This window comes from Anopheles coluzzii, chromosome 2 (genome assembly GCF_943734685.1).
Source record: "Anopheles coluzzii chromosome 2, AcolN3, whole genome shotgun sequence".
NCBI classification, from domain to species: Eukaryota; Metazoa; Arthropoda; class Insecta; order Diptera; family Culicidae; genus Anopheles; species Anopheles coluzzii.
In genome coordinates, this window is record NC_064670.1 from 98,557,798 (window position 1) to 98,571,243 (window position 13,446).

The 13,446-nt window shown below is 44.5% G+C and overlaps 2 protein-coding genes across 4 annotated transcripts in view; both read right to left on the minus strand.

The window, feature by feature from the left end:
* The window catches only part of LOC120947541 (alpha-tubulin N-acetyltransferase), a 600,156-nt gene that overhangs the window by 205,685 nt on the left and 381,025 nt on the right, over positions 1–13,446 (minus strand). The gene's annotated exons all lie outside the window — the stretch shown is intronic.
* LOC120948163 (uncharacterized) overlaps positions 1–13,446 on the minus strand; it is an 86,927-nt gene that overhangs the window by 52,493 nt on the left and 20,988 nt on the right. For all 3 annotated transcript variants that reach the window (XM_040364213.2, XM_040364210.2, XM_040364214.2), the window contains one exon: positions 11,678–11,879. The gene's annotated coding sequence lies outside the window, so the exon portion shown is untranslated. The remainder of the gene's footprint in view (positions 1–11,677; positions 11,880–13,446) is intronic.

Below are 13,446 nucleotides of genomic sequence, written 5' to 3' on the forward strand. Positions count from 1 at the left end.
TTCCTGTTCCGTGGAACGATCATCCCCCTTTTGTGGTCGTATTTTTTTTACTGCGCTTCCACCAATAAACCAACAGCAATGATTGATTTTTAATTCTTCTGTGGCTGTAGTGGCGGTGTCAGTGTGCCGGGCCCGACACGAGCCCGAGGGCAGATGGACTTAATTGATCGGGGGAATTGTTCGGGGCTGTGTTGTACTTAATATGGTTGATTAGTTTGTAGTAATTTGATTAACCTCACATTGGCTTTCATTCACTGGCGCTGTCTGCAGTGCTGGTGGAACACGGGATGTCGGGATAACCACGAATGTGGTGGTGTGTTGGAAAGTGTACATGAAGTAGACATAAAGCTGGCAGTATGAATGGAAAGAATATCGAACATTCGTGATGATGTGTTGCTTATAAAGAAGTGTTCTAGTTTTATGTTGAAGTTGTTATGACTTGTTCTGTTATTTTTTATCATTTTAAGTATGAAATTTGACACCATTCCTTGTAAATCTCTAATAAAAATGGACAGGTTTTATTGCTCTCATGTCATCCCTCTCTCCATCTGAATGCAATTTTCTCAAAACACCTGTAGCCCTTAAAAGAAAACCATCTCAAACAACACACCGAACTGGGGAAAGAAAACAAGAAAATCACGCAAAGCAAAAAGAGGAGGTGAAAAGACAATCACTGCACCCGAGATGATAAAGCACCGACCGTGTCGAGTTGTCGGAGATCGTGTCTGCGAGAACACACCCCGGTCCGACACTTCAATCCCGGGTTTTGTGGTCACCCAGCACTGACCATCATTTGCGCTGTAATTGAGCTAAAGTACACTAGCCACCCCGGCCCAGAAAGGGGAAGGCGTCTGGTCTGCACTTTTACCTTTCGCCCTACCCGGGTGCGGCGATCGTCACAAGCGTCACAAGTTGTTCCCACATAATTTTTAATCAAATTCGCCGGAGCATATTTCATGCGCGGGCAGCAGCGTGCAGCACCAGGCAAAACCCGGGAGGTGATTGCCATCTTCTTGGCAGCGTGCCCAGTTTTGTGCTCCTGCACAAACCCCTTCCTGATGCGTTTCTGTAAGCCAATTTGGTGGAGGTTTGTGGGAACGATTTGGGGAAGCATTTCTTAGAACCGTCCGGGTGCGTGGTGTGCAGTAAACCCACAGGACAAGGAGAGAAATGGATGCATTTTTCAACTAGAAGCAAAGGTGAGGGCAAAGGGAGCAGCATTATCGTATTGCAAGTAACTGCCCTGTGCTTGTGTCATCATTCAGCACTGTTCGGAAACTTTCACTGCACGTCGTCGTCGTCGTCGTCGTCTGGGCATACTGGTTGAGCGCGGAAAGGAAGGAACCACGTACACACACCGGACGGGGGAAGGGTTCATGGTAATTTTATCCGGCGGGCATGGAAAAAGGCCGAGAGAATCGAGCACCTTGCGCCCAGGCGCTTCATCATATTCTCGCTCTCGTGTTGATGATGCAGCTGCCTGCCTGCTTGCTGCGAATCGTGTGAACAGATCGTTGCAAAATTGGGTTAACTTCGTGGGCAGCAATGGTGAAGCCCACTAAGCGAGTCCTTACAATCAATTACAATCAAGCTTTCTCGGGTGGGGAACCGATTCGTGGTACCGATTGTGGGGCACACGACGGCCGAGCACTTGGCCAGCGTATCATTTCCAGCGTATCTTGGCTCGACAATTCGGCTAGTGGGTTAATGCTGGTGGATTAGACCGAATTTAAAGCCCTCTTGTAGTGTTCGGTGCTGAGGTTCATAACTCATTTATTCGTGCTTTTTTATACGACGGACGGGCGTGATGGGTGTGGTTGACAAGGGAAAGATTGCTATCATCGGCTCTTTTACGGCGGGTCACCACACATACACACACGTTGTAATTACTTTCGCACCTTTGCTGGCAAGTGCGAATGCGTGTCATAGTCGAATGAAGCTATAAACGAATGGATCACAAATCGCACAATCGAAAGAACAGCCGATGCCGCCTCACGTGTGTGACTCGGCACAACACACATTCAACCGTCTGCGAAGGTCTCGTTGGCCCTCACTGTTTGCTGTGTTTTGTAGTTTTGTAGAGAAAAAAAAGTAAATGGGAAAACCCATCAATAGAGCATCCTGGTGACCTGGCCACACAATTCGTCTTCTCGATTGCGCACAATTGTGTACAATAAAGTTATTATTGTGTTTCTGTTTTGCTTTGTTTTGCTTTTGGCTAATGCTCATGGGATTGCAGGTCAGGTGTTTTTTCTTCTTCTTTTTTTTGGTAGATCGGTCTTGCAAGGTGCGTTTCTCAACAGCAAGAAGATGATGATGATGATGATGATTGGCGCACATGACGCACCGAAAGTAACAATGGCAGTAAAACCTTCACCAAACGCCACGCGATATAAATGGTAACAATAGAAATAAAGCAATCGCACAAAATTGCTCATCTGTCTCTCTCTGTTACACCATTTACGAAGCGCCGATTTAATCCACCAGGCTGAAATGGTCTTTCGGCAAGATTGTTTCGGCGGCGGGGACGTTGATATCGGTGCTGGCAATTGCAATTTGGCAGATGGAATGATAAATCATGTGACTCTCCCGGTGGATTGACAATGGACGGTGTCTTTTGCGTTCCGAGGTCATGCTGCAGTTTTTGATTGACCATGATGCACATTAGTGTATGTTGGTGAAGTTTGTAGGATAGATCAAAATGGTACTGGAGAGACAAATTCACACGATTAGTAGCAACAATGTAGCCACGGAACACTGACCTATTCAATATCTTAATGTGACACTATACAAATTAAAGTATTAAGTTGGCTATAGGAGTTGACTTTTCATTTTGTTCTTTTAATGGAAAAAAGATAACAGTTTGTTTGGATTTCAAACATAAAATTTGTATCATTACATTTTGAACAGCGTTAATAATTTTAAGCATTAATAATTTATTGGATTATTAAAAATTTTTGAAATAACATAAAAGCACAACACTTTAAAAATCATTTTTCCAATACAACTTAATTGCTTTGCATCAAAAGGCTTTGCTCGCCGACTTTAAATATCAGTTTGCCACCGCTGATTAAAAGGGCCGAAATACGCAAGAAAAGCGAAAATCACTCAAACCCCTCACAGCAGTTTGTCTCTATTTCGATCCATCTCACTTCAGAAATAGATGTTTTTTTCCACCGAAGAAAGTCATTCAATTAGCGGAAGGACCGGAAATCGTGCCGCTAATAAGAGCACATTGTCGTGAGCTTGAAATTATAATCCCGCGCTCGTTCACTTTCAGCACCTCGCGAGATCACCTCGCCGCCGCTGTAGGTCAGGCACATCACATCTACTTTTCCCGGGGGTCAGGTTAATCAGCTTCACGCACGCGGGAAACGAACGACGAAGACGAACCAGTGCCCCAGTCCAGCAGATGATGAGCTTTAGAGCTTTCGCGGATCGGCCAGACTGACCGCGTGACTGGGGAGCGTTTTTTTGTTTCACTTTGCACTCCACCAGCTCCAGTTTAGCCACCTGCCGACGACCCGTTGAAAGAGGAAGATACCACTCCCGGGCATGGTGATTACCAAATTAATAGCTCTATCCAATCTTTCTCTCCCGCGCTCGCTGAGTGAGTGAAGAAAAGAACAAACGTTTTTATCTTTGTTTTTCTGCTTTCTGTCGCCTTTCTTGTGCCCTCACCGGCCAGAGTTCACCATTTGGGAGGTCGTTTGCAAACGATTGACACCTTAGTAGATTTGTTGGAGGGGGCAAAAGAGGGGGCAGAGAGAGAGAGAGATGTTGGACAGAGCAGACATTCATTAGCGGTATCATAACATATCTTGAAAGCTGCCCGCGTTGTCCGCTGATTAGGCGCGCGAGGCGCCAGGAGAAAGTGGCCCACTGTATGAGGGAGGGTATAGCTTTAAACACCGTGGAAATGGTAATCAACACTTTTGACGGATTTTAAGCGGAAAGAGTAACCCGACCTCAAGAATGGGCGTATTCTTCAAACGTTTCGTGGATATAGAATACGTTTCGGAGCCTTCGTAGCTCCAAACAGCCATGTGCTAATTAATAATCAAACGTTTTGGGGCCGATGATTAATTGTCGATTAGTGGAAGTGCTGGAAGTTTTGCCGGACTGTCGTGAGAGCCTGACCGACATTTGCAGCCGAACGGGTCACAAACGAGATCTTGGTTTTGTGATACTGACGCCGTTTTTAATTGCATGTCAGCACTCGCGCTTCAAACGGTTCGTTGGTGACGTTAGAAGGGAGTCCGTTTTGTTCTTTTCCACTTCCCAATCGATTTCAATCATCAGTCTGAAAGAAACAAGTTTATGCTGTTCTTTTTGTTATTGTATTAGTCTTTATTACCTTATTTTGTTGCTGTTGCTTGGATTGAATTTTCTTCTCTCTGCTGTGTTTGCTCAGTTCGCGCGATCACCAAACAACTTGGTTGCAAAATTCACCAACGACTGACCAGGTATCGGGAGTCGATCAGGAGACCCGTTGATACCCCAAACCCTCCTTCAGACTTGCGGACAACCTCTATCACGATTCTCTGCGGGAGCGCAACCCTCAAAGGATACAGGCTTGCCGTTCGTCATTCCATCGCTTCTCGCAGAAGCTTAGGTGGCCTTGTTTTCTCTGACAGGTTTTCGTTGGTGTCTACTTCAGCAGTTTCGAGGAATTTTTAGGGTCTATGTCTAACGTTCGCAAAAAAAAAAAACAAAATCCAGAACACACAGTAGATGTAGACTCCCAGCAGGAAGCGATGTTTGCCCTCTTCCACAACCCGTTCCATTACGGTGGTCTCCTTTTTTGTGGGGGGTTTCTGTTGTTATGTTTTTAATTTACACCTGCTTAGGTTTGTGATTTGGAATGTGTTCATTTTTCAAAAACTCTGCTTGTGATATGAATGACCAGCGAAAAAAAGGGAGAAACAGACGGCAGCAAACGACGAACGTCCCACATTAGCCAGTGAGCTGAGCCAGAGCATGGTCAAACATGTGTAGGAAGGGTGCGAAAGGGACTCAGCGACATGCGTTTTCACGCCCCTCGATCAAACGTTAATCATAAGGGAGGAAGAGATTCGTTGTGGAGGATTTTGATTTTCACACCCGTGAAATAATCAATTTCATTTGTCATTACGGTGCAGCTTTATTCACATTCTGAGGCTTTGGAATTCGAGCCGGTTGAGGTTAGGTGAAGTTTTGGTTTTTGGAAGAAGTTTGGAAACATTTTATGCGTTTTGGAGGTCCCTAAAAATGATCATATTGCTCTTTTATCTTGAACTTTAATTGTATTTAAATATTGGACATGTTTAGGTACAGACAGTCAGCTATGAAAATGACCTTGTAATATGTATTCAACCCTCATTTCTATTGATATTGTAGACCCTTATTAAGTTACAGAGAAATTAACAGCTCAAACATGCCACAACACCTTTTGAAGCATCAATCAAACTTAGCGTAGCTTTCACAGAGCTTTTCAATTAGAAGTAACCTCTATTAAAATATGTTTAAATAGGAATGTTGAAAATCGCCTACAATGTTTCAATTTGTCATGCAGTAATGTGAGAAAATACGCCACCTTTCCGTTTCACCCATTGCCCTATAAATATGAGTTGTTTGAAATTGAAAAGCTCTTTACACCTTCCCAGCGTATGCTGCTTACACGGTACATTGTTGTTTGAAATATGATTAATGAAACGGGACGGTGTTAGTCCCATTGGGTTGCGTGTATAACGGTAGATAAACCCCACGCCCGGACGCTAATCACTTCGCATCGACACCGACGCAGTGTGGTACGTTTTCCACTAAATCATTTACTCATTGTTGTGCTAAACGTTTCGCGTTTATGCGTTATTGATAATTTCCTACCGAATTCCAAAAAAATAAAGAGTACATTTTCACCTTTCTGTTTTCAATTCTCCTACCACATATGAAACATATTTCTCTGCTGGGCAACAACATCCATCCAGGACAACACAGAAGTTAAACTGAGCTCGTCCATTTGCTTTGCTTTCTTCTGCTAAGCTGCAGGTTTTGAAAGGTTTTAAAGCCATGACTCGTCACAACCGATCAAACAGCCGGCCCCATAATCCAGACGCATAAATGAGTCTCTCATCTCCGCAACTCATAAAGCGGAAGTTTACGATGCTGAGCGGTTCCCGCGCGTTGGTCAGCTTGCGTTTATGTTTCGGTTTATCTTGCTTTCTGTTGCCGCTGCTCTACGACACTGTAACTTAGACCACCCTGTAGAATAATTCTATCAAATGTCCTCCACATCGACCACCCGCTCCACCTCTTCGAGCTTCACAGCTAATCAAACATCACACCGGTAGCTCTGGCTGGTTTTAATTTGAAATCGGCTTTTCTCGGCCGACTTGATCCCGGCTTGGCAGCGGAGAGCAGCGAGGCGACATTCGGCGGCAGAAAGGACACAAAGGTGTGCAAGGGTACCATTAACGCAGCGTGAGCTTTGGTAGAGCTGTTCGCTTCCGTTCTTTTTTCGCGGTCTGCCTGTCTGCTCCACATTAAGCGACGAAACCACTTTGCCACACACGCTCACACACACACACTCAGCCCACTCGCCGGGGGATTAATTCAGGCAGGCTCGTTTCAATTAACGTTCTTAAAATTGACTTACACCCATCCCAGGGGAACGCTCCAAACGCGTGTGTGGTTAAGGTATGTTTTTGTTCCATTTCCTAAACCATGTGCGTGTATTGGTTCGCAAGCAGAGCAAAAACCGTACGAAGACCAGCGAGCATGGCAAACGATTTAATTAGAATAAATTCCGCATGTTACTAAAAACCAAAAACGTCCGCTTTCTTTGCCGGCTCTGCTTTCGGAGGCTGGCCAGGCTCACGTGGCCGCGCGCAAACATGCATGGTGGTTAATGTTGGAATTTCTTCTGCCTTCGTCGTTGTCGGAAGATGAAAGCGTTAATGTAATGCCGCAACGCGTGCTGCGAAGTGGAGTGGAAAGGTTTGGTGGGGGGCGCGCAACTTCAGTGCAGCAGCGCCAACGCTTTAAACTTGACGCCTTCAAAGCAGACCACGGAGCACTGTGGCCACCTTTGCATTGCTTCCAGTCCCTAGGGGAAGGGGTTGCTAATTTAAATGTTCACGTTGCTGGGTGGGTTTTGGGACATAAAGAGTGCGCCCAGCTGGAGGCATCCGCTCGGCTTCTCTTCTCCGATGCGAAGGGGTAGCAGTAGAAAGAACCAAAAAAGAAGCCAATAAACAAGATGATGGGATCCCGTTTTTGTTGTTGTTGTTAGGATGCGTTTATTGGTGCTTTCGTGGAGTTTAAGTATAATGAACAATATTTTTTTGTTTAAAGGTGCTGTAAATCATAACGGGGTGCCGTATCGAAGCAATAACTGGCATAGTTAAACACCGGCAGATCGCCACAACCAAATTGGTTCCGTTTTCATTGTGTAGCACTTTACAGTATCGTTGTTTTGGATACTCTTTTTTGTAGTTGTTTAATGATTATTTTATCCAAAAAAAAAAAAAATGAAACCGCAACCGATTACCATTGCACTAAAAACACGTCCAACTTAACGCTTCTCATAGGCATTTGGGTTAAATCTAGCCACGAATCAGGTTCCCATTCCCAGGGCAAAGCAACCAGTGCTCAATAGTGTTCTCTTTCCACACGGCAAATCCCTGTATAAACTTGAAATCATAAAGGAAATCGGTCGCCGGCGTGGGGCTCGCCGCTTTGTACGCTTTCCAGCCGGAGTACGTACGACGACGCGAGCCCGGCTGCATCTTGATGTCGATGCACCGTTAATTAGCGAACGGATTCTTGTATTACGATCGCCGCGCGGTGGAGATTGTTTTTAATTCCAGTGCTTTTTGTTTTCGTTGTCGTTTGCTTTTTTACCTTTTGTTTAGTGTGCCTATTTCCCCCCCCCCCTTTTTTTTGCTGGGTAAACGTTTGTTCCTCCTTGCCCCCCGTTCGTTCACTACCGCAACGCACCGATCGCTTCAAACGGAAGGCTGGGGCAATAGGCTGGATAGATTGGTGGTGTGCCGTCGCTGTTTAGGGATGGAGTTCGGTAGGGCCGCCATCCGAATGTGCGGAAAGCACAGCAGCAGCTGACACCGACAGGGGCTGGGGCTGGGTCACGTTTTGCAGCGCTCAATAAAATATCGATTATATCGGGTCGGCTTACCCGGTCGGTAGCTACTGTGTTTTATTTAATTTCACTTTTTTCGCTTGCCTCACTGCACCGTGCAGCGGTTGCCCTTTTCCGTTGCGACAGGGGCAGGAATATTGGTTGATAAAATTTCTCAGCCAGGTTGAAGGCAGGGCGGGTTGATTGAAACACTTTTTTAATGCTTACAGGTAATGCTAAAATTACGTTCTTGGGTTGTACCTCAAACGTTGTTTACTTTTTTGTTGTCGCTCTTTGCTAGTAGTCGGTTCACTAGCTAGCGATAGAAATTGTTTAAACGACAAGCTCTACTGTCTGTTGACAAAAGACGTAAAAAAAAATAAATAAACAGAATAGATTATCTCGTTGTGATTGTTATCCCGATGAAGGGTGGAGTTTATCGCTTCGTTTCTCGGAAGGACATGTAATAATGTCCCTTATACAAATCCAGAGTGATGCCTGTTTTTTCTTTCTAGGTTTATTCACAAGATTAAATCAGTGCATTGTTTGGTGTAAGCTGTTTTGCTGTGTAATCTATTTTTAGTTGATAGGAAAAGGGTTCGTTTCAATGGAATAATTTCAATAATGATTATTTGAATTGTTTTGTATTCCTAAAAAGCGACAACAAGATTTTCGCTGAAGATCAAAATAGGAAAATTCAACAAAAAATCCTCTTAATAATGCTACACGTCAGGATGGAGCATACTAATATTAGGTAGTTTCATGAATAAACTTCTTTTAAATAAAATAATTCAAACTGTATTTCACTTGATTTCTAAATATTTCCTTCAAACTCAAATCTGCATAAAAAGCTTCCTGCTTAGCATTAACACACGCTCAACAAAGCACATTGAACAAGCCCTCTCCCAGCGGAACCGATCAACCACACAGAGGCGCGCAGCTGAATAGAACGACCACCCGTTCCCATTATTATGCAAATCGATGCTCAAGCAACCAGATGAACCGAAACGATCCGTAGCGGAACGGATGAGCCGAAATAGTTGTATTCATAATGATTTGCACGTGAAGTATGGTAGCTGACTAAATTATGACACAAAGGCTCGCAGGTGCCACAACCAGGCGGCAGCACGCAGAACAACTAATTTGCTTGCGCGATTGTGTCGGCTATCTTAATGAATCCCGAAAATCCAGTAATCCTCCCATTCCCACTCCCTAGTGAGATAAGGCTGGAAGGGTGACGTAGCGGATGGAGGGAAAGCGAAAGACTATAACTTCCAGGCTTACGATGTTTGGTTTGAATTAGAAGCCTAAGCATAATGTTTGTCCAGCTCACTGCGCTTAACTACGAATCCCCGTTTCCTACGCTGCGGGGATTGTTAAAGCATCGATTATCATACTAATGCGACTATTGGATGGTTCATATTCATATTAACGCATGGATGACCGCACCACAACAACAATAATAACAACTGCAACAGGTGCACGAATGTAGGACGTGAAGGAAGTGCAGCCCCATCGAGGCTGCGTGCAATCAATTTATTGTTATAGTTATTTTTATCTTTGTTTCCTTCGCCAACAAGCAAAGGAAAGAAATAATTGCGCCATAGACATTCATTTGCCGCCTGAAAGATCAGGCAAATGTCAAACGGCATCAATCATATGCAAAGTGGGTAGATCATGGGTCCAAAGCTCGGTGCTTTTGGAAAGGGTTAATATTTTTAGGCCGGAAGTTTTGCGTTTATGGGAGAAATTCTTTTACACTTTCCGCGTGTTGGGTGCTGACCTTTGTCTATGCCAATGTGAAGAAAAAAAACATATCGCGTATGTGGTGAAGAATGGAGAAGGTCAGACAAAAAAAAGCGAAACAAATTTTCAACCGTCCTTAACCTTTAACATGGTTGGTTTCATTTTTTTTTCTTCTCCCCCATCATCTCAGTAGGGCATTCGACCGCACGCAGGGGAATCGAAAGCGGATGAACTTAAAAGTGTAATAAATGGTACCTATTTAAGTATGAAGGATGTACTTTTTTCCTCCTCGTTCGCTCTCACTGACCTTCTCTCGTCACTGGAGGGGGGAAACTTTCTTCACAGCCACCGGTCAGCGGGGTGGCATGGGTGTTTAAATTACCTAATTGACTGTCTATTAAAATACATCGGTTCGGAAGCTGGCAGTACACCGGCCACCAGTCAAAAAGGGCAAACTCACGGAGCTGGCTCCCCAAGAAGCAAGTGGCTGGCTTGAGGAGGGAAGGAGGACGTGCGGGCTCGCGTTCCAAACAAATTAAAGATCGATTAACGATACCATCACCTAATAGCTTCATTAATTAGCATAACGATGGTATCAATACCGAACTGCTCGAGTGGTCATGCATCTTTGGAGTGTGTGTGTGTGGGGGGGGATGATGGGTTTTTTTTTGGTTCGGTATTTTTGGTAAAGTATCTCTCTTCTGCTTCTTGTACGAGCGCATCGACTCCGTTACCGGGGGGAGTTTTTGTGAAGTGCCGATTGTGCAGCAGGCAGTGGAAACATGTTCCTCCTCAAGACGCTTCCTACTCAAGCAGGCTGCTCTTTTGGACGTGATCAAGGGCAGATCATGTTCGGAGCAGGGTTGCAGGTAGCATTATTGGTCGTTAACGTTTGCCTGCGAGCGTGTAACGCGCAAGAAGTAATGATGGAATCGTTGCATGGGAAATAGTTGACATTCCGCGAGGGAGCAATATCTCCGGTTGGCCTTTATTTTTGATGGTTGCTTTAGATATCAGACTCTCAGTAGCGAAAGGTGCATGATGATAGTGGAAGTTCCAATGGAAGGATCATCAGACTACAATCGACAAAAATGTTTCCGACTTGCTGCAATCGGTCCAAAAACTCTAGAAGAGATAGTATGCACTTCAGCAACACATCAGCAATGATTAATGAAAGAAGAGAGCTAGTGTAGAATGCTCTCTTTTTCTTGACATCTCACGAGAAGTTGACATCGCACTGGAAAGTGATACGAACTATCAGAAAATGTCACTCGAGATGTCACCAGCGGTAACATCAATCAATTTACACTCCATGAAAGCTCAGCTCCCCGTTGATTGTTGATGCCTTATCTTACCAAAGGAGTAACTTGAAGGAGTTGAAGGAGTTGTCAACGAGTTACCAAAGAATATTACAATCAATCATGTTGTAAAGTTAGAAGAGATACTATTTGACGCAAAAAATGGATAATCAGAGTCACCACTTTGACGATATAGTTGGCAGCAACTAAGACATTTTATATAAAGCCATTGGACCTAAAGTCTGTATCATACACTTTTTAAGTTTTTCTATGAAGAATTCTTCTATCATTTGAAGAGAAAAAGGCAAGATCCTCGAAGTCTTCATCACCATTGCACACAATTCTCCATTAGAGCGTAAGAAATGTGTGCCCGGGCTAATAGACTACGCATTCTCGAGTTCCCCCGGCCCTACCCCAGGTTAGGTGATCATCTTCCTCTTTGATTGTAATGATGCGCTAGGGCGTCGGAGGGTAATTTATGCTCATATAGAGATGGAATGACTAGAATTAACCTTACCGGTAGTAATGTATGTGTGTAACTCTCTTGTCGTCGTCGTCCTCGTTGTTGCCGTCGTCACACCGGTTCCTAATGTATCTCGTCTAAGCAGCTCACTTCTAAGATGGTTTCAGATTCCATCCAGCAACATCCAACCGGGGATAAAGCTCTCGGTCCTGCAGATATTGCCCGTACGTACGAATTCTTGTGCGTGTGCTGGCAGCTGAAATCAAGCTGGGAAGGAAGGAAGAAGAAGAAATGGTGGTGGTACCAAGATAAGCAACATTTCTAACAATCAACTCGGTGTCTGTCTGTATCGTTACGTTTCGCGTGAGAGAAGTATACGATGGGCGCTCCATTGATGGTGGTGCGTGGAAGGGAAGAGTTGGGAAAGTGAATTGAAGAAGAATGCACGTCATTTATGTTTACATAAGATTTGTACGCTTTCTGTTGTGGTGATCTCTTTACAGAAGAAGGTACACTGAATGGTGGTGGATGGTCGCATGAGCCCCTTATGATGGCGTGCAAGTCATCGAGGGGTTTTTTTGCTCCTTCCTCTTCTGAGGCATTAGAGTGTGTCGGCTTACGTCACAACGTTTATCGCAAATAATCGTAGAGTAATCAGCAAAGAAGGAAATGTATCCCAGTATTGTGAGTTTTTGAATGGAGCCTTTTTTAAGAATATAAGATACGCAAAGAAGGATCGTTGTTTGATGTTTGATGATGAAAAAAGAAACATAATATTGTCACATTCCATTTCAATTGAGTAACATACACGAAGGTGATACACAAGGGTTCAGAAATGGACGTTGACATCATCATTTCGACATCACCAGCACTAAAAATCAGTTTGTCGACTCCTAACAATTCAATCGAGGCGCTGCAACTGCATCAGCTTTCAATTCCGTCCCATCACAATGGACGCCATAAAATTTCGTACTTGGGTCGCGTGTAACTCAACATACATTCCTCCTCATGTAATGCTCGTTCCTTTACAGTCACATTACTCATCAGTTTCAGTTGCTACGCCATATAGCATCATCATCAAATCCACTATCTCAATACTGCTTCTGCTACTACTACTGCCACTAAGGCACTGCTGCCCGCAATCGAAACAGTACTGTATATGACTGGAATCGAATTTTATTCTAGCTTTACAACAAACTTCACGACAGCCGGACTTGACAAAGGGGCGGCAGATGTAAGGAAAAAGGAAATAAAAGCGCTAGTAATGCCATAGTTCTCGCGCGGAGTATGAGGAGGAAGGAAGCAAAACCAACATAAGTAAACCAATAAAAAAGCCACTATACACTCCCTGCCCCCCCCCCCCCCCCTAACCACCCTGACTCCACACTTTTCGCCCCGATTTCATCGATAGCGATCGTACATGGTTCATAAAATGTTTATGGTGGTACCATATATCATTCGCCATCATATTGAGGGTTTGGGCCGTTTGTGTTGGCTCCTTTTTTTATTATGATTTTGTGACCGACTCCATGCCAGGGTTCGGCGAGTGTGAGTGTATGTGAGCGAGGCTTGGGGTGGCATGGGAAGGTCCTGAATTGTGCCGTTTCTCATGTGAAACATATCCGCAATTTGCCCTGTGTCGCTCAATTTTCTTTCCCTTCGCACGAAGCGGTTCAATGAAGGCCCAGATTGAGTCCCCGAGTCGTTGGTTTGGGTTGGTGGTGGGGGTGGGTTTTCGGGGCGGATGGGTTTCACTTTTTGTTCAGTTCTGTGTAAGGCACCCTGATTTCCCGGAAGTGACCAATAATGCGAATGCGGTTCGA